Below are 26,002 nucleotides of genomic sequence, written 5' to 3' on the forward strand. Positions count from 1 at the left end.
CTGCTTTTGGTGTTGCTTAGCTTTTTTTTTTTACTTAGCTGTGATATCATGGGCCAAATATTATAAACATATCATGGCTATAGCTTGCTTGTGTAACAAAAGAGCAGGAACTTTTATTAAGTTTGTTTTCCTTGTCATATTGTAAAAATTTATTATGTGTACTGTGTATATTAGAAACAGATTTGGGTAATTCTGTCTAAATGAAGTCATCCCAGCTATTTCCAGACTGTCTGTTTTTGCTTGTGAATAATTTTCATACATCAGATGGTTGTCATATTTAGTAGCTGTCTACATTTTAAATAGGACCCATCCCATTTGGAACTTCCATGGGCTTCGTCCGCCTCTAATTTCTAAGGCAGTTTTGTGGCAGGAGGATGTTCAGGTACTGGGCAGGGCAGTGCTGGGGTGGTGCTGGAGGAGTCCCAGTGCCTTTCTGCACCAGAACAACAGACTTCAAACAGCGGCAGGAGTGCTTGTGGCTTTCAGCAGCACGTGCTGGGGAAGAACCTGCCAGATACCTATTTCAGCTTGTCCCTTCTTGTTCACACTTGGAAACAAATATGTTAAAGAAACACTCAAGAAAGAGGACTATGTATCAAAAAACTCCTTCATAAAAGACATCTCTCAAAGAATACTTTTTCCCCCCCTCCTTTAACAGAAGTGTGAAAGAAGTTAATGTTTAAATGTTTAATGTTTGAATTTAAATCACATACACATCTAGCAGCTAAATGACTGTGACTTCTTTATTTTAATCCTCAAGGCAGAGCTTCTTTAGTCAGCACAGGGAGGAAGCTCTGGTGTTCCTCATGCACCAACCAGGAGGAGTATGCACTGGAGGAATACGATGATCACAGAGCAAAATTTTGCCCTAAACCAGTCAACTTTGCCAGAAACACTTCAGCTACAGTAATTTGTTTAAAAAGAAAGGGAGAGAGGGGGGAAAAAAATCAGAGGAGAAAGAGAGAAGGCATTTTGATCTGCCTTGCATGAGCAGGGGAGAGCAGCTGTTTGCCTTGTGTTTAAATCTCTAGAGCTAATATTGAAGTTTCAGGGCAACAAGTGCAACATAACAGAATAGGAGGAAACTAAACCCAGGGAAACAACTGGAAATGCCTCTTGGATGTGGCTTCGGTGCTTGACAGTTTTACAGCTGTGTCGTCAGGCTGGCAAAATATTTAGTGGTGTGTGCAAAGAGAAGGCTGCTGCGTTGCTGAAATGTTTTTATTTTCCTGATAAGTGTAATCTGTCTTTTATAAATTACTAATCTATTTAAGGTGTAACATTAATGGCACATAATCTCCAGTCACTGAAAGCCTAGAAAATTAAAGTAGACGGAAGGCACATGAAAGAAATGTACTTTGTGTCAGGATGAAGCTCGATGAAGCATGGAGAAGATGGAATAGATTATTAAATAAACTTTCAGAGGAGATGGAAAAGGCACCAAAATCTCTCATTTTGAAAGGAATTAGTTTACTTGATTATATGCAACTGTATCACACTCAGGGAAGTATAAGACAAATGAAAGCAAAACAAAATTTAATTGAGCTATTATTTTGCAGACTTTGGCTCTGTTTCAGACAGCCTAATCAAATCACGCTTTGCTCAAATAACTAATGTTAAATGCAGTCTACCAACAGATGTTTAAACAGAGGCTAATTGGAATATCTACATCCTGGGTTTACTGTGTCTAGGTGGAAAAGTTTTGAATTTGCCATTGCAAGGGAGGTGCAAGGAGGCAGCAGTGCCTGTAGCACAGCTGCTGAGGTCACTGATGCTGTACCTTGGTACCATTTGCCTCTCAGGAAGTTGTCCTCCATCATGGAACCGTAGAATCTTCTGGGTTGGAAAAGTCCTCCAAGATCATCCAGTCCAACCTAGTACCCAGCCCTAGCCAATCAACTAGATCATGGCACTAAGTGCTTCATCCAGGCTTTTCTTGAACACCTCCAGGGACAGTGACTCCACCACCTCCCTGGGCAGCCCAGTCCAATGTAAATCACTCTCTCTGGGAAGAACTTCCTCCTAACATCCAGCCTAGACCTCCTCTGGCACAACTTGAGACTGTGTTCCCTTGTTCTGTTGCCGGTTGCCTGGGAGAAGAGACCATCCCCCACCTGTGTGGCAGCTCCATAGCTCATGCCATGTGCCAGAGTGTATGGAGTACATAGTGTAGTGGAACATGTGGATTGAGGGTGTTTAAGCCTGTGCAGGGGATTATCAAAGCTCAGCATTTTCTTGTGATCTCTGTCACTTTGGTGTTTAAGTATTATGGATTCAAATAATTTGCTGCCATGTTTTAGTTATTAACCTGTTGGGTATAGCTCAGTATTGAGCCTTTTATGATGCACCTGTGCAGACGCATGGACCTCTTGGACAGGTCAGCAGCATGGGGCTAAGCAGCTTGGGCCAGGTTTTTCCTAGGTTTAGGCAACAACCATCCAAGGAATACTCTGCAGTCAGTAGGTCCTCCCTAGCTCTGGCTTTTTTTTTTCCAAATCAGTTTTATACTAGAGTCATTCCAGTTCAACCAAGGTGAGTGTGGTGAGACACTGGAACAGGTTGCCCAGGGAGGTTGTGGCTGCTTCCTCCCTGGAGGTGTTCAAGGCCAGGTTGGATGATGCATGGAGCGACCTGTTCTTGTGGGAGATGTCCCTGCCTATGGCAGAGTTGGAACTGGATGAGCTTTGAGGTCCCTTCCAACCTAAACCATTCTGTGATCAGTTCTGCTTTGCCTAAGGCTAGTAATTACATCTGCTGTGATTTCTTGGTTGAATGCTTGGGTTTGTGCATTTTTCTGCTCATCAGGAGACTTTGGGCTGAATAGTTACTCATGGTTTGTGTCTTGGGCTTTGTGTTGTGCAGGTGTGGTACGTATTTCCACGTTTGCTATGGAAAATGTCTTTCCCAAGGACTTTATTGCCCATGGGGATGGGGTTTCCTGCATTCAGACAACTTAGGGAAGAAACTGAGTTTTTATCTGTACAGTTGTGAAGGAAAAGGCAAAAATCAGAAACACTTGAGACAAGTTTCCCACCTTTCACTGGAAAAAAAATTGGTAGAATTGTGTGGGCTCTTGACAGCTCAAATAAACATCCAAAACAAACCTGTTGGGAGATGCCAACTGCCAGCCTAGCCCATTGGTTCATAGCCAGAGTGCAATTTTAGTCACTTGAATCCTGTTAATTTTGCTTGCAAGAACAGCTGCCTAAAGACCTCTTAGTTGATGGTAACCACTGGCATTGGCCACAGAGTTCATTGGTGAACCTTTCATGCCCATCCCAACATGAATCTGTTAGGCTAAGGCAGCAACCTGTCACTCTAAGCTGGGCTGTGACCCATGCTTCCATTTCATGTGCTCTTCTTCATGGGATGGTTACTATGGGGTAAAAGTGGGACACGGGTAAAGAGACATAGTGTAAAATTTGGATGAGTGATCTCTAAAGACCTGGTTCTCACACAAAGATTTGTCTGCTGCTGTCTCTGGGGGACCTCATGATAGTGCTGGTGTTGCACAGGCTTAGTAGCCAGTATACAACAGGGAGCAGCCAATCTGAGTCTAGAAAAGCCCAGTAATGCACATATATTTTTGTTCCAAATGTACCAGTTGGAACCCTACAAAAGACAGGTTATATTTTATGGCTCCTAAACACCAGGGCAGGTATTTCAGGAGAGCTGCAGATAGCTGTAATTTTGTAAACAGGCACAGATTACTTGTGAAACAAACCTTCCTGTGCCTGCATGGCTGTGTTCACAGCCATGGCCCAGAAAGCCTTCTGCATGGTACCCACACCTGGTTCTATGGAATATAATGATGCTCAAATGAAGAAAACATGATTTAACAGTGAAGTCAGGAGGAGTACTTGCTGTGCAAACCTCTGCTGCTGGCTGAGTTGTTGGCATGAGGATGGAGAAACCACTTCAGGAAACATGAGAACTAACCAAGGCGTCTACTTATACTGAGATCAAGACCTGAATGCTCGAACTTTTGTAGTAGAGATAAACCTGCCTGTATCTTCCAAAGATGCTGTGTGCCATCCTACAGGGAAAACATGAAATTGGTTATTTGGTGGTTAAAGAAATCTGTGGGGCTGCATCTAGTTGCCCGTGGGGAGAAGGGCTATGGGCAGGAGGTAGGAGCTTTCCAGGATCCATGGGGGCTGTCGGTCAGCATCTTGCCCAGCCCTTTGCCTCCCACTTATCTGCACCCAGGTGGATTTGCAGAGCACAGCCAAGCTGTCGATCACGTTGTCTAATTGTGTGCTGGCAGTTCCTTCTGTTTGTCCTTTTACTGTGTTGATAAGAGGTTTCTACAGGAAAGTGAGAATAACAAGAGAGGAGGCAAAGAAAATCCCTAAAAGTGAAAACAAGGCCAAGCAAAGTGGAGTAAAGCACAAGCTGGCAAGAGCCAAAGGCTGGGCACTGATTTTGCTTTTAACTTTTGTGTTTATTCAAAGGCTGTGGATACAGGTTAGCTTCCTTTGCTCAATATTTATTGCTAAGTTACTTGTCTTAACTAGAACAATGAGCACTTTGTTGATTGGGTTAAGAGACTGTCCCATTTTATTCGGTCCCCTGCATCTCTGTCTCTATCTGCAGGTGTTAAGCAGTTTATTTTAATTTCAGATTTCTAACCCTCCATTGTGGATTGCTGCTGTGCCATCAGCAGCGACCCTTGAGGGACTATTGTTCGTCTTTTCAAAGTGGTGGAGCGCACAGTAGAGACGGTAGCTGCTGTGAAACTTGACCTTCCTTGATGATGCTACACCTTGCAGATTTGGAGCAGGATAAACATTTTAAAGGAGAGGGGAAATATCAGAGAGGTTATTTTCCATCAGAAAAAGGTTGTAGAAATATTCTGTGCAAGGATTAAAAATAGGAGGAAAAGGGGAAAAAAAAAAAACCACAACACCATAGTGGCAATAGTTAAGTTTCTGTTTTACAGTCACCAGAAATGCTGCCCAAATCAGTTCACGGGAGAGTATCTCTTTGCTGTTTACTGCACTAACCCTTGAGCAGAAAATCAGTAAAGACACAGCATAGCAAATTATATCTGTACCAATTTTACCCTAAGTTAGCAATGGCAATGATTTGGGTGCTGTCAAGAAGCGACCCATCCTGGACAGACTTCCAGCCTGCAGCGTTTGAAAAGCACCCCCAAAGTATCTGGGATTTCTCTGGAGGGAGAGCATTAATAGAATGCAGAACATAGTTAAGATGTTTTTAAATCACGTTGTCTGCAGCTACAAGGGAAGGTATGTTTATGATTTCCATGGCTGTTATTTTTCACTTGGGCTTGGTGCTTGAAAAGTCTGCTCATTCTGAGTCCTTCACTCAGCTGTCTCTACCCAGAAGAAAAACAACTCCATTTCTTCTGGGAGAGTCCAGCAGTGGACACAGCAGAGGAGGAGCAGGGCCAGCTGCAAAACTGTGGTGGTGGTGGTTTGTTGCTAATTCTGCAGGAGTAAGCAGAGGGGACCACCCTGCCCTGTCTTGGGGAGGGGGGGGGTGGAAAGGAAGGAAAGAAAGAAACCCAAACCAAACCACTTTCAGTCTGTAGCTTTGATTTTGCTGGGAAAAAGAAAAAAGCAAACTGGAGGGAAAAAAGCAGCAAACTGCCTCATTCCTTGCACAGGATGCTAGAATAATTACTGGGGCAGTTTTTCCATTCCTGGTTGCTTTTGCCTCACACCTGTAGGAGGCCTTTTCCTTTGCTTCTGTGCTTCACCACCAAAGGACTTTTATTTGAAAACATGAGGAAATTCAATTTCCTAACACACCTCTCAAGTCAGGGCAGTTACAGCAATAGGAGAGTTGCAAATGGCTCGTGTGTGAACAGTTTAGGATGGAGCTATTCGTACGGGGGCCATGCTGAGGTGCGGGAGAGGGAAGATAATTGTAAATGTTCTGGTGGGGATCTGATTGACAGCTTATTGTCTGCAGGCAGTTGAGTAAAGAATAGGAAATGAGTTAAGTGTAGGGGATCTGGCAGGCTGCAGGCTCTCCTGATGGCAGCTGCTGCACTGAGCAAAGCATCCACAGCTCCCAAACCAGCCCTGGGCAGGGGTGCCCCCAGCACCCTCCTTTCTGAGACAGAGCCAAAAGGACACCCCTCAGCCAGCTAAAGATGGTGTGAGATGAGGCTGTGTCTTGTTTACTCCGGCTTGGTCATCAGGGGTGCTTAGAGTGGTCTTGTCCCACAAGATAGGTGGAGTGACCGCAGCTGGTGTACTACTGCAATATGTTTCTGAGCTGTTAATGTGGAGGAACAGCAGGGATGTCTGACAGTGCTGGTGGATGCCCATGGTCCATGAGCACAACAAGAGAATGAAACATTTTCTCCCTCACTCAGTAGATTTTTTTAACGTGAGGGTTCTTTGGTGGTTTTACAGTATCCTGAGTTCTGAGGCCAGACACATGTGATTTAAAGCTTTCATTACCTCACCTTCTTCTCTGGAGTGATCACAGCGTGGCAGGGGTTGGAGGCTCTAGAGATAATCTGATCCAACCCCCCTACTCAGGTAGGATCACCCTTAGCAGGTTGCCAAGATTCACATCCTGGTGGGTTTGGAACCTCTCCACAGAAGGAGACCACAACCTCTCTAAGCAGCCTGCTCCAGGGCTCTGTCACTCTGAAAGGAAAAATGGTTTTCCTCATATTGGGATGGAACCTTCTGTGTTCTACTTCATGTCCATTGCTCCTTGTCCTGTTACTGGACTCTATTGAAGAGAGTCCTCTTGACTCATCCTCTTGCCCTCAGCCCTGTAGGAGCATTAAGGAGATCCCGTCTCAGCTTGCTCTTCTCCAGACTAGGCAGCCCCACATGTCTCAGCCTTTCCTCCCAAGAGATGCTCCAGTCCCCTCATCTTCATAGCCTTTATTGGACTCTCTCCAGCAGTTCCTTGCCTCATGACCTGGAGAGCCCAGAATTGGACCTAGTACTCCAGACATGACTTCACTAGAACTCAGGGAGAGGAGAACCTTCCTCAGCCTGCTGGCTACACTCTTTTGAATGCACTCCAAAGTGATGTGTGCCTTCAGGTCCAAATGCCCATGAGAAGCCCGTGATGAACTGTTAAATGTTACAGAACTGCACATGACAAGAGTAGAAATACTAAAACCAAATTCTCCTCCCCCAAAATCTCACTGTCTGTATTTTTTCTATCTCCTTGCCTATGTGCCTTAAAAAACCAAAACACCAAAACCCAACAACAAAACAAGTAAACACAGAAAGCCCAGCTTTGCATTGTCAGTGTAGGCTTCTGAGCCAGATTTTACTACAGAGCACACTGCTGTGTCTTCCCCCGAGGTATGGAAAGATCTATGTGTGCTAAGCAGGTGTTTTCATTTGTTTAATTGGAGCTGAGTTTAGCACAATATTACAGATAAATGAATTACACATGTTCAGTGATTCAGGGAAAGTGAGTGCTGTTTTGCTCAGACACTTGTCTTCACGTCCAGCTTTGCAGAGACTGCATGCTGGCAAACGTGGACCGAGGTCTTCTAAAACAAAACACTCTGTGTGCATGAGGACAGCCTGATGGGTGGCTGCAAACCCGGCAGTAACTGCTCCGTCTTTGTTGAAATCGTCACGTTTTAAATGTAAATAGTGTCCTGTTTTGACAAACGAGGGAAACCACAGGCCTGAAAAAGAAACCCATGAGGCCCCGTGGCTGTAGTTGGTGGCTTCTCTAGGCAGGAAGCTTCCAGGGGGGTGACACAGGCTGGTGGTGACGGTACCAGGGATGGAGAGATCCAGGAACCACTCGAAGGTCTCTGGGACTTCTCTGGAGTGCTGTACCCAGAGCAGCAGGCTGCATGCACATTGCTTGGCAAGAAGACAACTGGTTTGCCACTAGCAGGGTTTCTATATATTTTTAGTTCTTCTTTCCATCTCTTTTTTGCGGCTCTTGTCAGGCTCAAACTGCCATCCCTTTCGCAGAGGTGCTGTGGGGCACAAGTGCCTCTAGTACCCCATCGCTGCTGACAGGTGTCCCAGCAGCAGGATGGGACCTCTGGGACTACTGGATCCCCACACAGCCTCCCCACAGGAGCAGCACTGAGCACTGACAGGTCTCTCAGCAGCAGGATGGCACCCTTGGATCCCAGCAGAGGGATCAGCACGGGTGATGGGCTTGGTCTTGCTCTCTCTGCCAAGAAGCACTGCGCAAGAGCCCACGGAGCAGCTCAGAGGTGCTGCCTTTCAAAGATGTGCAAAATGGGTCACTTCATGCAGCTTCCCTCTGGGTTTTGAGTAGTCCCAGCCCTTGGCTAGCTTCCAAATGGATAATTACATTCAACTTACCCAAATTTCCTCTGCAGATTCAATTGTAAACTATGTTCTCGCTCTGTCCTGCCAGTGTTGTATATAACTACGCTGTGCAGCGTTAAACACAGCCCAGAGCCTGCAGAGTTTGAGGCACAGAAAGTAAAAGGCTGAAGCAGAGCTTGTGCCGAACTTCACAGAGTATTGTTTGTCCCTGCTCAGTTCATGAAGCACTCTGGAGCAAGCTTCTGGATTAAAGGTGTGGTTGGTGTGTAACAGTGCCAGCACTTGAGACCAGTGGTGATTCAGGAACGTCCTCTCATGAATGTCTTTGCCTTCTGGCCTCCTGATAATAGAAGTTGAGGCTGTTTAGCTGCATTCCTCAGTCATCTAGGAATTTGTTAATGTATCACATGTATATACTGTGTATATTTCTTCCTTTCCCATCAGTCTCCTGACAGGTTGCTGCCATCCATGGACTGCAAGAGAATAGTTTTGTATGGCGAGAACCAAGTTGGAGAGAGATGTTTTACAAGGGCATGTAGTGAAAGGATGAAGTGTAATGGCTTTAAATTGAAATAGGGGAGAGTTAGATTAGTTATAAGGAGATTCTTTACCAGGAGGGTGATGAAGCACTGGAACAGGTTGCCCAGAGATGCTGTGGATGCCCTCTCCCTTTTTCAGGGGGAGGTTGGATGTGGCTTTGAGCAATTTGGTCTAGTGGAAGGTGTCCCACTAGATGGTCTTTAACCTGTTCCAACCCAAAGGATTCTGTGAGATGATGACAGAAAACACCAGCAGCTCTTACCCACATGGGTACCCATATAAATCTATGCCTAGCAAAGTCTTCATCCCATGATATGATCTAGGTAGCAGGTTTCAGTGCGGCGGCATGTTCTAAAGGAGGCCAAAAGCACATGGGGAGGTGATGTGTTCCTGCATCATCCTTCAGGTTAAATGGAGCCACCACAGTAAATCACAGCTGAAAGTGAGTTGGAAGCTTTTAAAACTGTTACTTGTTTGAGGCTTTTCCTGCTGCATGCATCAGTATGGGATTGTTCTTGCAGGAGGCTCCTGGGAATTAATGCGTGTCCAGACCCAGCAGCAATCTTGGAAGGTTTGTGGCAGTGTAATCTATAAAGTTTTAATTATATATATAGCTGAGTAAATAGCTTGAAATCTCTTTAAACTCTTTGTTCACAAATGTATATTACAAAGTGCCCATCCCACACACACCCACCCTTTTCCTTCCTTCCTCGTTTTACACCCACTTCCAGCAAGGCTTTGGCTCGTGGCATCCCTCCTTGTACCGGGAGCCGTGTCTGAAGCTCTGTCCCCATGGGGCTGGCCTGGCTGGAGCACCAAGCTCCTTTGCTCTGCCATCCTCACGGCGTGTGTCCAGTGGCAGAGGACAGTGCAGAAGCTGTTGAGTGTGTCTGGGTTTCCCGCTTGACATGCAGCCCATTTGGGAGGCTGATTCTTGCAGCTTCCAACACTTTAATGAGATGCAAATTGTTTGTGATGCTGCCTTATTAAATGTATTGTAATTTTTAAATCATTTGCTTGTTAATTGTATTTAAATAGCTGCCACTTAGACAAGCAGAAAGTTTCCAGAAAGATAAATTGTTAGTTGGTTTTGGGGGTTTTGTTGGTTGGTTTGGTTTTTTTTTTCTACTTTTTACTGTGCTTGAAAGCAGCCCCAATGACTTCTCTCAGCTACTTTGATCCAGCACTTCCCAAATGGAATTGTGCCCTGGCTTGGCTCCCCTCCTGATCCTTAGCCTTTCCTCTGAAGCAGAAATACTCCCTCTGTAACCTTTCTGCTAGGAAACCACAGTCCCTTGAGAAGGTGACACAGTGGAGTGGCTTTGGAGCTTTAGAGACTACTTATTTCTGTGTCCTGTCCAGCCAAGGTGGATCAGCCTAGGTCAGATTTTGAGGCGTATGTGATCTGGATGCTGCCACTCCTGTACAGATCCTGAAGATTTGGGGGGTGCTTATGTCTTTTGATCCTCTTGAGGTCCCCAGCCCGTTTTTATGTCTATGTCTGCCAGGTTGCAGAGGTGAGGTTGCCCTTCCTCAGCACCTTCAAGGCTCTGTCTTCTGCATGTTAAAATACATGGCAAAGTTTCTCTTGGCTCTGACTGAGCAATATGAGGTCCCTACTGACCTCACTTCAGCTTAGTTTAAAGCTGATTTTGATCCCACATCGTTGCTAGCTTTGGCATGGAGTTAGCTACACAGTGTCATTTGTGTTTTATTTATATTTGAAATACCATTTTGGAAAATGAAAAATAATATTTCCATATCAGTTTGTTCATTCTTCTTGCATTGGCTGGAGGGCCCTCATGCTGACTGCTCTTGACTCTTGTTTTCCAGCTCTTCCATCTTCAATGCCAGACCCTCACGTCAACTCTGCCTCCTTTCCCCAGCGACATTTCATATTCTCTTTGTTTTGTTTCTGCATCTTTGTTGTGTGGCAGGACCTGTAATAATAGTTAATAATTTGCAGCTCAATAGCACTCTTCACCTTCAAAGCAAGTGTAGGCATTGAATCACCACAGCTCTGCTGGCAGTGGTACAATATTGACTTGTTACTTCACCAGTGTCAGAGAGGCAAAAGCTGCATTTTTATGGAGGGCAAAATGGGTTTTTTTTTTTTTTCCCTTTAGAGCACAAAATTGGCAAAAATGGAATTCTCTCCTAGGCTGACACTTTGTTTGCCAAATTTCAGCATAGAGCCAATTTTTAAAGCTGAGTAATAAACACCTGAAAAGTTCTGGTTTATAATGGCAGTGCTGAAAAGCCATTAAATGAGTGACTCTGCTATAACACAAGAAAACCCTCTTAAACTGTTGAAAAAAACCTGTAAAAGCTGGACAGAGGCTTAGCAAATGCCAGCTTTGCCTTTGAGCCTGAAGCTGAGGGATGCAAAGTGAACCTGTGGGAACTGGTAGGGAAGTGTCCTTTCTCAATGATGGGGAAATGGTCCTTTCCCAGATATGTGGTGCAGCTCAGTGGGCATCCCAGCCTAGCATCTGTCCAGGTCTCTCAAGCCACAGAGAGAGTAAATGCAAAGAGGAGCAGTGGGAGTGGAGCTCCAGGGATGCAGAGAGGAGAGGAAAGCCTGGAGCAAAGGAGGAACTGAGCGATGCAAGGCAGCAGAGGAGATTTGAGAGAGGAAGTGGTAGGAGTGGAGCAGGATATGGAGATGCAGGATTGTAAGCCTCTACAGCAACATGGTCCACAGTGACCTCAAGATAGATATGGCCAGCAAAGCAGCAAGAAGCCCTGCAGATGCCCTGTTTGACTTGTTTTCTCCTGGACCTGCTTCCCTTGGCCTGCGACCTGTGGCTTGCTGACACATGCAGATGCAAATGCCACATGTCAGAGAGCATCATGCATGCAGGAGGCCTAGAGCAAGCCCATCTCCTGAAGGGATCACACAGCCCATATCCCGCTCGGAGCCTCTCCCCTTCCTAGCACAGGGTCTGCTGCGGAGGGTGCCGCAGGGAAGCTGAGTTGTAAGAGCACAGTAGTAAACCAGCAAATTGACCAGTAAAAGAAATCAGTAAATGAAGGGAACAGCTATTAATGTGCCAAGCCAAGATGTGTAATTATACCCTAGGACTTTTCCAAACTAATACATGTTAAAGGTGTAAACCTATTAAAGGAGAGATTTTTCTGTACGGGGAACTTATGTAGATAGAAGGATTTACACTGTATTTTATTCTTGTATTATAAGGTATAAGGAACATTTGAGCAAATCCAGTCATTCCTATTATTCCAATATCATACGTTTTTCATACCATTTTATGCAGGTTGCTGAAAAACTTTGGCACTAATTCTCTTGTTAGGATTTTTCTTTTAAAAGCAGTATTCTTTTTCTCAAATAGTTAATTAGATTTTGAACTTCAAATACAGTACTCTTTTTTTTTTTCTCCTTCTATTTTTTTTTCCTCTCAAGAATAGGGGTGTTAGATCCATTGTACTGGCCAAATTACAGTTTGGATAGTTACATTCTTTCTGCTTAATCACCCTGCAGTTTCATTCCAGTGAGGGATTTGGTGCCTCAGGTGTCCTGAATTCCTCTAGAGCCCTCCGTATGGTGTAGTTGCTGCCACCATACCCCTCAGAAGTGGCTGCATTTAATGGCACAGAATTGGCCTCGCCTTCCAGACCGTAAATAACAGCATTGCTCCCACAGATGGCTTTTTCTACTATCCCTTCTTTCTTGCACTTTGCATGGAAGTTGTGCTTTTCCAACCCAAGCAGCCCTGTCCCAGGCCTTTAGGCAGATTTAGAGATTTGTTTTGCTACAGGAAGACAATTTTGTTTTAAGAGGCCCAGGGAAAATCCTTTGTTTGTTTGTTTGTTTGTTCACCCTTTATCATGATGGGTGCAGTGGAGTGGATCCCAGCTGCCCCACTGCATCTCCTCCTGGCTCAGGGATCTGCTACCTCTTGGCATTTCTTCCTCCCGCCCCCAACCCCGTGGGTCAGGGGACAGGATTGGGATAAGCAGCAACTGGATTTGGATGGGACAACTAACGGTTTCAGATAGAAGCCTCCTTTGCCTTAGGAAGGGAAGTGAGAGGGGAGGTCCCTGTCCTTGAGTAAAGTTCAAGCCCCATTCATTTGGGAAGTCGTGGTGGATCGTGGCACTGTGCTGGGAAAGGCCGCAGTGGAAGTACAAAGGAATACCCCGGAGCATGCAGGGGGCTCTGCTTAGTGCTGCACAAAGGACTCTGAGCCGGTCGGATGGCCCCAAGGGATCTGAGAGCAAAGTCCCATAGTCGAGGTGTTTGCTTAGCCTCTGCGGCTGGCTGTTTCTTGTCCATGTGAAGCCAGACGTGCACCATCAAAATGACTGACATGCCAAAGGCCAAGGGATGGCTGTGCTGAAGTCAGGTCTCCTCCTGCCCTGAGGTGTGCCACTAGCATCTCCTCCCATCCTGACCTTCGTCCTGCTGGGCTGAGAAAAGGGATGCTCTGGACCTAGAGACAGCAAGGAGGAGAAGCAGCACCTCGTGTGCATCGCAAGATAGTGGTCATAAGGAGGCCTTCCTCACTATGTCCTGCTTTCAAAAAAGCAGGGATGCAAGGGACCCTGGGATGGTAACCTCTGGTAGCAGCTCCTGGTAGCTGAGCACTGCCTTGCAGCAAGCATACCTTGCAAGTTCAGGGTGGCAACCCCAGGTCATCTTGGAGGGCTCCTTTATGCCCTCCTACATGCAGTAAGTCTTCTTGGCTTTAGCATCATTTCCCTGCTTTTCAAATTGTGCTGTTCTGCTAGGTTTTGGCATTTTGAGGGTGCATGTGATTCCTGAAGGTATACTGGATTCCTGGAGGTGCTGTGGTGCTGCTATTCATCCTAGCAAGAGCAGAGATTCTGGTGCTGCTTTCAAACTCCTTCTCTGTGCAGCATTGGCAGTGCTGCAGCTTTTCTGTGCGCTCTAACCACAAAGGGCTGTTACCTAAACACTTCCGTAGGAGAGGATTCAAATTGTTCTGTTGCGTGTGTGTTTTCCTCTTCAAAGATGAGCAAAAGCTCTTCCCATGGCTGCTGACTTCCCTCCCCCCCAAAAAAAAAAAAAAAAAGAAAACTTGGAACTGTGAGCCAGATAAATAAAAAATATCACAAACCCCTGGGGACCACTGAATAGGGAACAGTGGCCCACTACTGCTAAGGAGGTGTTTTATTGGAAGTACACCAACATCTGTTTCCATCAGAGTGAGTAAAACATGGGGAGATGCCCAGCGGTGTGATACAGGTCACTCGCACAGACGAAGCAGTGACCAGCGTGGTGCTCCTGAGCTCTGTATGAAATAGATCCAGAGGTGTATTTACATAGAGGGGCCCGGATTTGATCCGATTTATTTTACTTTAAATCCCCTGTGGTACACATGTGTGCGTATTCAAGCTGTTGCGGGAGTAGGTGGCTTTAGAAGGGTGCGGAGCCTCCTGCTGATAGAAGCGGATGACCAGGAGAGGGCAGTGCGCCTAACGCTGCGTTTCACACCGGCTCTACTTGCACCACCCCCACGGGGGGTGACCCACCTCAGAATGCAAAGCTTGGCAGCGCTGGGGCTGCCCCAGCCTGCCCGCACAGAGGCAGTGAGCAGGAGATGGATCTGTCTGGGGTGGCCAGGAGTTCACTGGTTAATACTTAACGGGCGAAAATGTGTTTGATTGACGTTTGTTTTGTTGATGTTTCATTCTGTTGTTTTTTCCTTACCATGGCAACTTTAACATCATGACAAAACACCTACTTTTCCTCTCGGAGCCATCACCGTTGTCGTGCCCAGTAGGTTATTTTGGTAGACAAGGGTTGTTCTTTTCAAGTGGAAGCGTTGCCATCTCCTACCAGATACCACCTCCAGTCTTTCCCGTCCTGAGGTTTTTCTCTGTGTGAACACTGTGTTTCAAGCCATAGCAAGAAAAGGAAAAAATACATAAAAATGAAGTTTTAATGGAAGCTGCAGCATTTCCCCTGCTGTACGTGACATAAATGCTATCGCACGTAATTAGGGCAAGTAACCGAAACAGTTAGTGGTGATTACCTTTCAATATATTGTGTACTTTGGGGCAGAAAAATAAATTATGAATAATGCCCAAGCACACTTGGAACAATTTGCACACTGTGCTGTGAGTGATGCAGACCTGCTGGTAGGAGAGTGCACTAATAAATTTTACTTTGTGGCGGAAACAAGAGATTAGAGTTTATTAGGAAAGGAGATGGCAATTTATTAAGATCAATCAAACCTGAATGCAGAGCAAAAGTGTTGCAGTTCCTTTATTTATTTATTTATTTGTCTGGAAGCGTGAAAAAGGGGGGAGAGGTGGTGTGCAATTATATAAAATTTGTTTACCTGTGATGTTTGATTCATTATTAATATTTTTTATGTTTAGAGGGAACCATAATTTTGCTGAAATGTCTTCCATAACTCCTGCACAATCATATTCATAACTCACCTGAATGTTGACACATCCTGCTGTGTATATATAAATTAACTAGTAACACTGGCATTATAAAATGATGCATTAAATGAAGATGTGAATGGTAATTTAAAGCATGCCATGAAGTGAAATTTAAACCATTGTACAACGCTGAGGGGATTTAAAGAGCCTTCGTCATGCAGAATTTGCAGGGGCAATAAGGAAAGTGACAGTTTCGCATCAAAAAAAAGAAGAGCAACAGGGACACAGGCTCTACTGAAATGTTAATTGCTTTGCTGCTCTGTTCTGTTCTCTTCCAGACACCATCAGCCTAAAAAATCTCTTTTCTGCCTGGAGATATTTTACCATGAGTGCTTTAGCTGAGATTATTAAAAATGGCCCAAAAAAAAGAGAAACAAACAAACAGAAAATGTTTACTTTGTGCTCTTTCTCAGCGTTTTGTGGGTTGTAAGTTTCACTGTTTCCTGTTTAGTCAGTTGTTTTCCCCATTTGTTTTCGTAGGTCTTTCGAACAGCAACAAGGGAAAATGAAGTATTCTCAAAACAGGAAAATGTGATTTAACCCCACAAAAATGGGCCTGGGGATCAAGGAGTGGGAATAGCAGCCGAGATGGCTTTTTCCCTCAGAACTGCAAACAGCAGCTTGCTCTTAACGTGGCCCATGGCTCCAGCCTGTGTGCCAAGAGGTGTGATTTGGCACTCGCCTGTGCCAGCCTTCGTGTTGCCCCCGGTGGGCAGGCTTCTCCAGGCCACAGCAGCACTGGCACTGACTATCACCTGAATTACTCCCAAATTTATACTTAGGAAGCAGGGAACAGGATTTGGCCCACCATCTGCTGCCAGAGGGCAAAGTGGGACCTAGGTGGTCTATCCTGCCCAGGGGCACATCCCAGGGACAAGAAGAGATTAATTCCTGTCTTGGGTAGAAATTACCTTATATTGGGACTAGACATAATATGTCCTGTTTTGGGCAGGTTAACTCTGATGAGAGGAGGTGGCACTACGTGGATGTCTTCTCTCTTTCTTCCCTGCCCCACAAGCAACCAAGGCTTTTTGATAGCCCCTGCATGGGTAGATACCTGCAGAAGCCTGTGATTAAAGTGGACATATAAAATAATAGCATAACAAAATAATTGGTTTTCAGTGTATTCATCTTGTAACTAATAATCTATTTCTCTCACTTGGACCTTAGAGCCTGGTATCTAGTCATTATTTTCTTTCACCTAGGTGCTGATACCACCACTTAACATGGTCAGATCTCTTGGGCACACAGTCCCAGATAGCCACCTAGACTGCTGCACTCATGCCCAGTTATTTTTACTCCTTTATGTGTTCTGTTTTGAACGTCTCTGTCTGATTGTCTCTGTCTGTGATGACTCTGTAATTGAATGGAATTAAAGTGGGAGTTTATGGTTCTTCTTGGTCTTTTAAAATATTTTGCTGGCTTAGAAATGCATTATATTTCACGGTGACCTTCCTTAACAAGTGCTACCATCTCTGTTACTAAGGGAATGGACTGAAGTTTTTAGCCCACAGCAGATGTTGGTTGGGCTTGAAGGTGTATGAAGCTTTTATATGAAAGGATGTAAAATGCTTTAAAAAGTACAGCTTGCAGGTTCTGCAGTCAGTGCTCAGTGCTTAGACAGCACCTTTGATTTTCAGAGTGTTTTGCAGCTATTGGTCTGTAGATCTTGACATGAGTAGTAGTATCCCTGTTTTTCACGTGAGAAGCCAGAGACTGTTGACTGCCTTTGAAATGACGGGTGTGTGGGCAACTCCAGAACCAGAGCAGGACTATTGCAGGCTCTCAGAAAGAGCTATCTTCAGTGCACATTAAAAAACAAAGAGAAAAAATTCTAGGTGACTTGCCCAAGGCTGGGAAGAATTGTCAGTGACAGAGCCAGAACTGTGATTTTGCTGTGTGTGTACCTCACAGCCTTGTGCTTGCATTGCTGTGGAAAGAAGAGAAATACTTTGAAAAAAATAGAAGGTTTTGCAGAGTCTTCTTTTATTCTGCAAATATAGTAAGTCCAAGCTTGATCCAAAGGTGGTGTGATCAGGGGCAGGAGGAAGGCACTACTCTCTTTATTCAGATGTGTGTACCCGAATAGGGCCATATTGGAAAATAAGGATTGACGATATGCCTAATTAGGATTGAGGGTTGTGTGTGGGTGAGAAGTTTGTGCTGAGGATGACACGATAGATCAGAGGATTTCCAGCCCAGGGTCTGTGGAGCATCCTGTGACTGGTCTGCAGAGACTGCCTGGGCTTGCAGCACCCTCCCCATTTAGGCTGCAGAGCTGGTAGGGGTGTGTTAAACGCAGACAGCCGTTTTCTAACGGTGCTCCTTCACCAGCGGTGCATCAGGGGATGCTGTCACAGCAATGTTTTTAGCAGATGCAGCGGGGAGGAGGAGCTGGTCCGCAAGAGAAGCTGTTGAAAAGTTTAAGTCTGTAATTCTGTAATATATTCCCCAAAGCAATCCGAGTTCCTCGAGATTACTTTGAAGTCCAGGAGAGGAAGGATTCTCTTAAGCGCAGGCGATAATAATTACTGGCTCCTTGCATGCATTACTGGTTTGTATTATTTCTGAGCGTCCAGCAGGTTGGAGTGTGTGCAGGTTTCTTTGCTTGGCTTTGCATCCACACAGTACGTGTAGATACCAGCTGCTCCCTGCCCCTTCTGTGCTGACCCTGCTGGGTGTGTGTGTGCCCCTTTAAGAGGCAGGCGCTTTCTGATTCATGTAGGCTGTTTCTGGCAGATTTAGGGTCTTGCAAAAGATGCCCTTAGTCCCTTATTAAATATTCATAAGAGGGTGGGGTCACATTTTTGTGACCTGAAAAAAATCCCATTAATAAATTTGTTATCTGACACGAAAACACTTTAGGGTGGAAAGCAATCCGTATCACATCCCATTTAACATCAGATCACAAGTTGTCAGTAAATTGGGTCCTTTGTCTTTGCTTCTTGTGAGGTTCTTTAGCAGCATAACTAATGGGGCTATTGTCTAACAGCCCTTGACTCCGGCAAATAAAGTACCCTTCTGCCTGGGAATGGTGTCAGGGCAGCTTCTGGCTTTTCAGTGTGTGTGAAGGAACTGAGTCAATGTTATCTTCAGAAACTTTATGAAAATGTGAAAGGAGGGGGAAAAAAGAAGAAAAACAGGTACTATAACAAATATTACTTCCTGAGATGAAGCGGATAGTGGCTGTTGGGGCAGGAGAAGTTAGGTTACCAGGACCATGGTAGTGCTTGGGTTAGACTCAGCATGCTGACGGGATTGTGTTTGTGTGTTGGAAGACAGAGGGCCAAAAGAAGTATTTCTCTGAGCTGACCGGTGTGAGTCTGAGGAAGCTTGTTTGGAGTGACGTGAAACCAGTAACCCCACTGTGACAACGGTGCCACAGACCCCAAAACCATCACCGTTCCGCTGCCACTCGCCTCGAGGGCTTGACTGCCTTACAAACAGGTAGTGGTGGCTCCTGCTGCCAGGCGCTGGTATGGAGGAGCCCGGCCCTGAGTTGTGCTGGGGCTGGGGCATCGTGGGATGCCCAGTGGAGGAGCTGCAGCCCTGGAGTGTGTTGGGACATCCCAGTGCTGGGCTGGTGAGTGATCTCCCTCTGCTTTGTAAAGGGAGAAGGGGAAGATGGTCCTCCTCTGAGGTCAGGCCACTGGTCTAGTTGGGCGCAAAATCCTCTTACAGGCATCTTGCGGCAGGGGTTTAATTACGACTGTTTGTGATGAAATCCTGATCTTTCGGGGCAGAACTGTCGGGAAAAGGAAGAGCCAGAGCAAGAGCGGCTTTTCACGGGTGAAAAGAAAGTTGCAGTGTAAGGAGGGCGAGATTCTCCCTCAACGCTTGTGCGGCGCGGTGGCAGTGGCAGCCGGGCGGGTTGTGCTCGCTGCCTCCGTCCGTGCCCCCGGTCACCACTTTCGGCGGTAGCCTAACACATTTATCTGCAGAGAGGGAGGCAGCTTTTAACGAGTTTCTCGGCGGGTCGTTGTGGGGCCGGGAGCGCAGCCGCGCCAGGTCAGAGGGCGCGGGGACAGCGTGGTGCCCGCTGCGGGAGGAGGAGGACGACAAGGAGGAGGAGCGGGGCCGGGCCCGCGGGGCGCCCCGTTCCGGGGCGGGGTGTGCGCGGCGGCGGCGCAGGGCGGGGCGGGGCCGCGCGGGTGGCGGCGCGGCGCGGCAGCCCGCGAGCAGCGCGCCCCGGCACTCAGCCCGCACCCGCGGAGGCTCCGCACCGCTCCGTTCCGCGTCGCTCTGCGCAGCCCGCTCCATGGCCCGGCGAGCCGCCCGCCGCCCGCCGCCGTCCAGGTGGGTGCCTGAGCCGGGGAAGAGGGTGTGTGGGGTGGGGGGAACAGGCCCGCTCCCAAAGTGGCGGAAAGAGCCCGGGGAAGCCGAGCGATGCTTCTGCCGCCGCGGTCTCGGCTCCTGGTGGCGGCGCCGGAGTTTGGCGGCCGGTGGAGGAGAGGGAGGTGTAGCGTGCGCCCCTCGCAACTTGCTAAAAGGTGCTGGAAAGTGGCTAGTTTGGGGTCTTTGCCGGCCTTTTGTTCTGACAGTTGGGGTGGCCGCGCAGTTTTGACTTGAGTGCTGTAGTTTGGAAGAGGAGCAAGGAAGAAGGGAAAGTGCAGAGCGCTGCGTGAAATACTTTGTCAGTTTTAAATGTCAGCAGCCGGGATGGCTGAATGGCTTCGCCAGTCAATTTAGCAGGGGGAAATTAAGTGAGTGAGCTCTGGTTTTGACATTGACTGGTGTTGTGAACCCCGGTGAAATAAATTTAACGGGATCTAACCGTAGCCGAGTGAAGTGTCAACCCTGCGAGCCAGCCCTTCAGAGCAGAGGAGATGGTTTTGCGAGGGTGGTGGGGAGGAGGGAACCCTTCGGAAGTGGGTGGTAAGTTTAGAGCAAAGTGCATATACACTCTTCCTCTTTGGAATTAACTCTTTCAAAGCCAGCTTGGTTTGCAAAGCACTGGGGGTTTCCACTTGTGCTGGAGTTGGGGAAGAGCCACCGCAGTCGTGTGCCGGCATTTGAAGCACAACCATTTTATGTTTTTAAATAAAAACAAGTTTGGTGTCAGGAAACATGAATCATTCGGGGTGACTAAGATCTGTTTATGACAACGAAATGGTTGGATTTATTCTAGCGATGAATGTTGAACTGCTAGCTGCAAGAGGTGGTTGAAGTTTGTTTCTAGTAAGAAGTGAGTTATGCAGGCTAGTTCATCTTTCTATAAATAAACTGAAATGTTAAAAGTCTTTTTCATTTGGTTCAGAGCTTATTTTCCTGCCTGATGCTCCCGGGCCAAATCCTGGAAGGACTTGGTCATGTGCAATAACCAGAACAGGAGAGGAGTCTGTCCCTTTCCCAGCTCCCCCCACCTCCCCCTCCAAACCATCAAGCACTACCTGCTAGATGAGTATTTGCTGGTCAGCCCCCTCTTAAGTGTATTTATTATGCAGAGCTTTCAGCCATCATACACATCCTTAAGTTAAAAGGTCACCGTTTGCTTCTAGCTCTTTTAAAAGTCACAGGTAAAAGGTGTTTAGATGTGAGTGTGTCCTTAGCGTGTGCTTGAGGAATGGTTTTTGTTGATCGTGTGTTTATTGCAGTAGCAGCTAGGAAGTCTCTACAAGCAGACACTACTGTCAGAGGGCTTTCAGTGATCTCCTGTGACTACGTCCAAAAATTTTCATTGATAAGGCTGCAGAGATGAAACCTAAATCCTGCCTACACTGAGTAGCTGCCTTGGCCTAGGCTGCGACAGAGCTGAACTGCAAACTGATTGGTCTGACACTTTATAATCAAAGTTGATTTATTGTTCATTAGTAGTGCATTAGCCCTTTCAAGCAAGACAGTTATTTGTGTAGTGGCCTGTCAAACAAAAGACCGCTAGCACCTGTCATTTCTAAACCGTGAGATAAGCAAGCAGATATTAAGATAACGCAAACAGAAATACCCCAGAATGAGGTAAAGTTCTAGCAATTTCCCTCTAAGAAATACCATTTTAACTTGCTCATGTGTAGCATATAGAGGAGTTGGATCGTCTACAGAAGGGCTTCCTCCTGCGCCAGGACCATCAGGAGAAGACATTAGCGATGAGCTGGGCGTGTGGTTTGAGAGCACCGCTGAGGTGAGGAGGCAGCTGGGGCAGATAATGAATTGGGAGAAGCCAGTTGCTGATACGGAGGATGTGAATTCTGTTTTGTAGCCTTAATTTAATTTTGTTTGATTTGGGTTTTAGCCTGAGAGCAAGATTTTTGTGTTTTGTCCCCCATTCCTTCTTCCTGTTCCCAGTGGACAGATGTCACGAAATGATGCTCTTACTGGCAGGGGTTAATTATATGAAAACTTGATGACATCACGGCAGAGCTGTGAGAATGTCAAAATACATCTGCTGCCATATTCAGACATATTGCTCTCCCTCTTCTCCCCCTATATCAGCTCCCCTCCCCTTCTCAAAAGGGAATGATCTCATGACATAAAACAGAAAATAACACAAGTGTCAAAAGAAAACAAAATTAGTGAACTTTTGTCTGCCACCATAGAAATGAGGATTAACTTATGTTATTCCAGAGCATGGAATGGAGACTATCTGCATGAGGATATATAGTGTATTGTCTTCTGTGAATTTTCATTTGACAGGGATTTTGGAGGCTGTGATCTTAATTAAATCTCAACTGACTCAAATAATGCATCTAAAGGCATGCAGTGTTGCGTAACCTTGCTGAGTTGGTAAACCATAAATCATCAGAAAGCTTATGATAGGAAGGGCTGCTTTGAAATTTTTTTTTGTTTGCTACAGTTGGTGTGTTTTTTTTTGGTCTTGTTTAACATACACTTTACTGTGCTCTACCATTGTGCCCTCCCTTTTTAAAGCAGTGTTATTTTTGCTTTCCAAAACCCCCAGAAGCTCCGAGACATGCTCTGACCAGTCACTCAGCTGAACGAAAGAGAAGTCATAAATATAATGGAATTGACAGGGAAGAAATGAATTCCCAGCACTGGCTTTCAGGGGCTCTGGCTGCTCATAGGAAGGTGTGGGTGCCTTTCATTCTTCTACAGCTGGATGAGCCCTCAACATGTTTTAGAAGTGTGACTCTTAGCCCCATGCTGAAATTTATGCTGGGACATAAATAGTTATCAGACAGCACTGTGGAGTAGTACCGTGTCGCCCCTGGGTTGTAATGGGTCACAGATGGATTATTGCACTAATGGACAGTGGGCTTTGACGTCTGCACCAGTTGAGTTGGTTTTAGTTGTGCGCAAGGAAGAAGAGGGTTTCAACAGTTGTGTGGAGAAGGCTAAAGGGGAATTTTAGGCACCGAAAGGGATGTAGGATAGTCAGAGCAATGCCTTGCACAGCGTTTTAACCTGGCAGTGCTCAAGTGCTGTTGTTGCTTGAGAATCATGTTGGTTTTAAAACACTGAAGCAAATTACTGTTCCAGTGTGAAGCACTTTGCTCTCTGTATTTGTGGTTGCATGCCCTGGGCAGCAGAAGGAAAGGTAAGGGAAGAAGGATTTTTGCATTCAAAAGTTGCAAAGCTCCTGTGCTTTCGTGAGCTGTATTTTCAGTTGGGTTAGAGCTGCTGTAGACAAATCTAAACTGTAAGGACACAGTGCTTATATTTACTTTATGAAAACGTTTCCCAATAGCAAGACAACTTGCTGATGTTGTTTTCTCCCCTCTTTGTTGGGGAAAAGTGGTAGCGGGGGTAGTTTTATCAACACCTGCAAAACTAGATTGTGGGAAAGTCCTGACACCATCAGCTAAATTTGTTATTGTTTGGTGAAAGGCTTGGCTGGATTTAAGCAGTTTGTTTGTTTTATTGAAAGCAGAACTTGATTACTGGAAACTACTTTGCTGTAGTTGAGTTAAAATGTCCTGTACTGTTTTGTTTTTATAAGGTGCTTACTTGCTCAGCTTTGCTTTCCAGTTACAAGGAAAGAGGAAAAAAAAAATAACCTCATGTGGTCATCCGCAGATCTAAAGTGGCCGTGTAGAGACTGGGAAGAGAAGCAGCACTGGCGAATATCTCTTCCCCAGTTTTTTTTTATTTCTAGTTTTTCTTTTTAGCCTTTCCAGCAGACTTTCCTCTGCTAACAGGAGGATCTGTAGTTTGTGCTGAAGTCGAGTAAATGTTAGGAAACCCCAGACTGAATATTGAACCAATAAGTGGAATTGCTAATTGTTCCGTGCGCTAGTTTTGGACGGATTTGCCTTCATTGATTAGGTAAGATGCTCGGTTATTTGGGAGGGACAACACCTCCTCCTCCCCAAACTGACAACGGGTTTTAATTTTTAAGCTTTATCTTGCCCTTAAATCTGAAACATCATTGTTCAAATAACTGAGAACAAGGTAAACCAACAACATCAAAAAGGTCGGCTTCTGTGATTTCTCAAGGGCTTGTTATTTTGTACTTTCCAATTCTATTTGATGTCTTGACAAAACAAGATGACACAAGGGAGAATACATTAAATTTTGATTTTCATCTAACCTGTTACAGTAGTGGCAGCTTAATTTCTTTTACTTTTTCTTACAGAAGATGGCTTTTTTGCACAATTACTCTAATTGCCACGCCACTTTATGAGGAGGTTGCTTTACGGGTTTCCCATTTGCCTTGATTTTGCCAGGCGTGTTTTTGAACGTGCTTTGACCTTTAACACGGCGAGCTTGCCGGTTGGAGTGTGTCTTCATTAGAAGTAAATCAGTGAATGGCAAGATTGTCAAAGAAGCAACTGATGTTTTCTCATTAGAATCTAATTTGCACCGTTGTACTTAGCTGTGATGTTCAGCTGTAGGTGTCTGCCATAGGTGTGAAAAACTGCACATTTTAAGCAAATAAAGTTTACAACTGTTATAAAGGCTACGCTTGCAACCAGAGTGGCAAAGCCCAGCTGAGTGTATAAGCAGAGCTCAGTTTTGTATGGGAAGTAAACAGCAGGATTTAACCAGGTGGATTACTTCTCAAGAGCTCACTGGTTGGTTGGGTTTTTTTTTCAGCTGGCCAGGACGATATGTGTCTTCTGAAATGCCCCAAGTTTGAAGGGCAGGTGGCTATGGGTTTGGCTCTTGCAGGAGAAAATAGGGAGCGGAGAGAGGGTTGAACCTTCCCTGGAAATTCTGTTGGGAGTTGCGGGGAGGGTGGGGGGGAAAGGCAGTCAAAGCCCTCTGTATAACACTTCCTTTTTGCTCAGATGAAATTCTAGGCATATTAAATGTTGCCGGCTCAATCACGGTCTTTTATTATTTAATTAAGCTCTCCTTAATGTATTAATGAATTAATACACAAATGTAAGGTGTCTGACATGATGATCATTCTCAGTGTATTAAGGGTATTGGGGAGGGAGAGGTTTTCAAGGGGTTTTCAAGGGCTTTAGGGGTATTTTGGATGTTTCTTAGCAGGATTGCTTTTGGTTTATTTGAGGCTTTTTGGGCAGAATACGTTGATCTGACATTTCCTTTCATAAACTCTAGGCAAAAAAAAAAAAAGGATTTAAAAATGACTATTGTTTTATTGTTTGTGAACTGAACCATTATAAAATATCACCACTGGTTCAGAACCGTGTACAGCAGGTTAGAATTTTTCCTTTCATGCTGGAGCAGGAGACAAAAGTGGTTAACTTTTTAAAATGTGGAAAATGATGGTGATCATCTTGAGGCTGAAATCTCACTCGGCTTATTAAATGAGTATTTGGTGGTGTGTGTGTGTGTGTGTGTTTCGGTTTAGTCTCTATTTGACAAATGTTAGATGTAGAAAGGATTTAATTTATGTAAACTTTATATTTTTATGCAAATTAAATGGGTATTTATTATAGCAGAAACAATTATCCTGGCACTTAGTGAGAAACCTGGTATGCATGAGAAGTGGCAGATAAGATCAGATGTTTCATTCTGTAAACAAATAGGAAAATACTCCCATTTTTCCTCAGCTAGAAGAGAATACAGAAGACAGCAGATAGATAGCCTGGCATGCCGGGGAATGTCAGCATGGCCCCATCGTGCTGCCTTCCGTGGGTCAGAGGGAGATCTTCCCTCTCGATAAAATATAATAAACAACTTTATAATAATAAAATGCTAATTTAATTTTAAAGAGGGATTTCCCCCCCACCCACCACCCCATCTTCTAATGGGGAGTTGTATTGTTATGGAGAGAACAGTTATGCTAATGAGGGACTACTTAGCTGATTTTACATTAATATAATAAACATTACCTGTCTTGATGTGTTGTACTGTGTTAAGGCAGAATAACTAAGTCTAAAAGTGAGGTTCCATTTTGCATAATGGAACAGCACTGCAGTTTCTGCCTGAATAACTCTAGCAGCGGCGGTTTTTTGTTGTTACGTTGGAGGGTGAGATACTATGTCGGAAATGTTTTAGTCTCGGGATGGAAGCAGGTCCTGCCTTCAGCACTTCTGATTTTGCTGGGCTGTGCTCTGGCTTGTGGCATCGTGCTTCTCTCTTTGCCAGGGTATCAGTGGTTTATCTTCTCCTGTGGCATGAGCAAAGCTATTCTGCGTTGTTTCGGCTGAGATTTTTTTTTGGTGCTGTTACGTTTCAAATGTATTGCACGTAACAGCTTTCTAATAAGACAGCTGGAGTTAATTGTTTGTTTTTACCTAGGTGTGTCTATTTTTATTTGTAGCCCAGTATTTCTAACCGTTCCTCAGCGACTTGCTTTCTTGGTGTTTGCCTGTGTTTTGCTCTGTTTAACTTTTATCACAAAATCTGGAAGCGAAAGGATTGCTGTTTGGAAATCCAAGGTGCCTGGT

The 26,002-nt window shown here is 45.3% G+C and overlaps 1 protein-coding gene across 23 annotated transcripts in view; it reads left to right on the top strand.

Moving 5' to 3' along the window:
- Positions 1 to 26,002, top strand: part of FOXP1 (forkhead box P1) — a 434,335-nt gene that overhangs the window by 325,253 nt on the left and 83,080 nt on the right. Inside the window, exon 1 of one of the 23 annotated variants that reach the window (XM_064156245.1) lies at positions 19,440 to 19,541. The exons of the other annotated variants lie outside the window; for them this stretch is intronic. The gene's annotated coding sequence lies outside the window, so the exon portion shown is untranslated. Of the gene's footprint in view, positions 1 to 19,439; positions 19,542 to 26,002 lie in introns of those variants that run through there. 23 annotated transcript variants of the gene reach the window in all.

This window comes from Pogoniulus pusillus, chromosome 16 (genome assembly GCF_015220805.1).
Source record: "Pogoniulus pusillus isolate bPogPus1 chromosome 16, bPogPus1.pri, whole genome shotgun sequence".
Taxonomy (NCBI): domain Eukaryota; kingdom Metazoa; phylum Chordata; class Aves; order Piciformes; family Lybiidae; genus Pogoniulus; species Pogoniulus pusillus.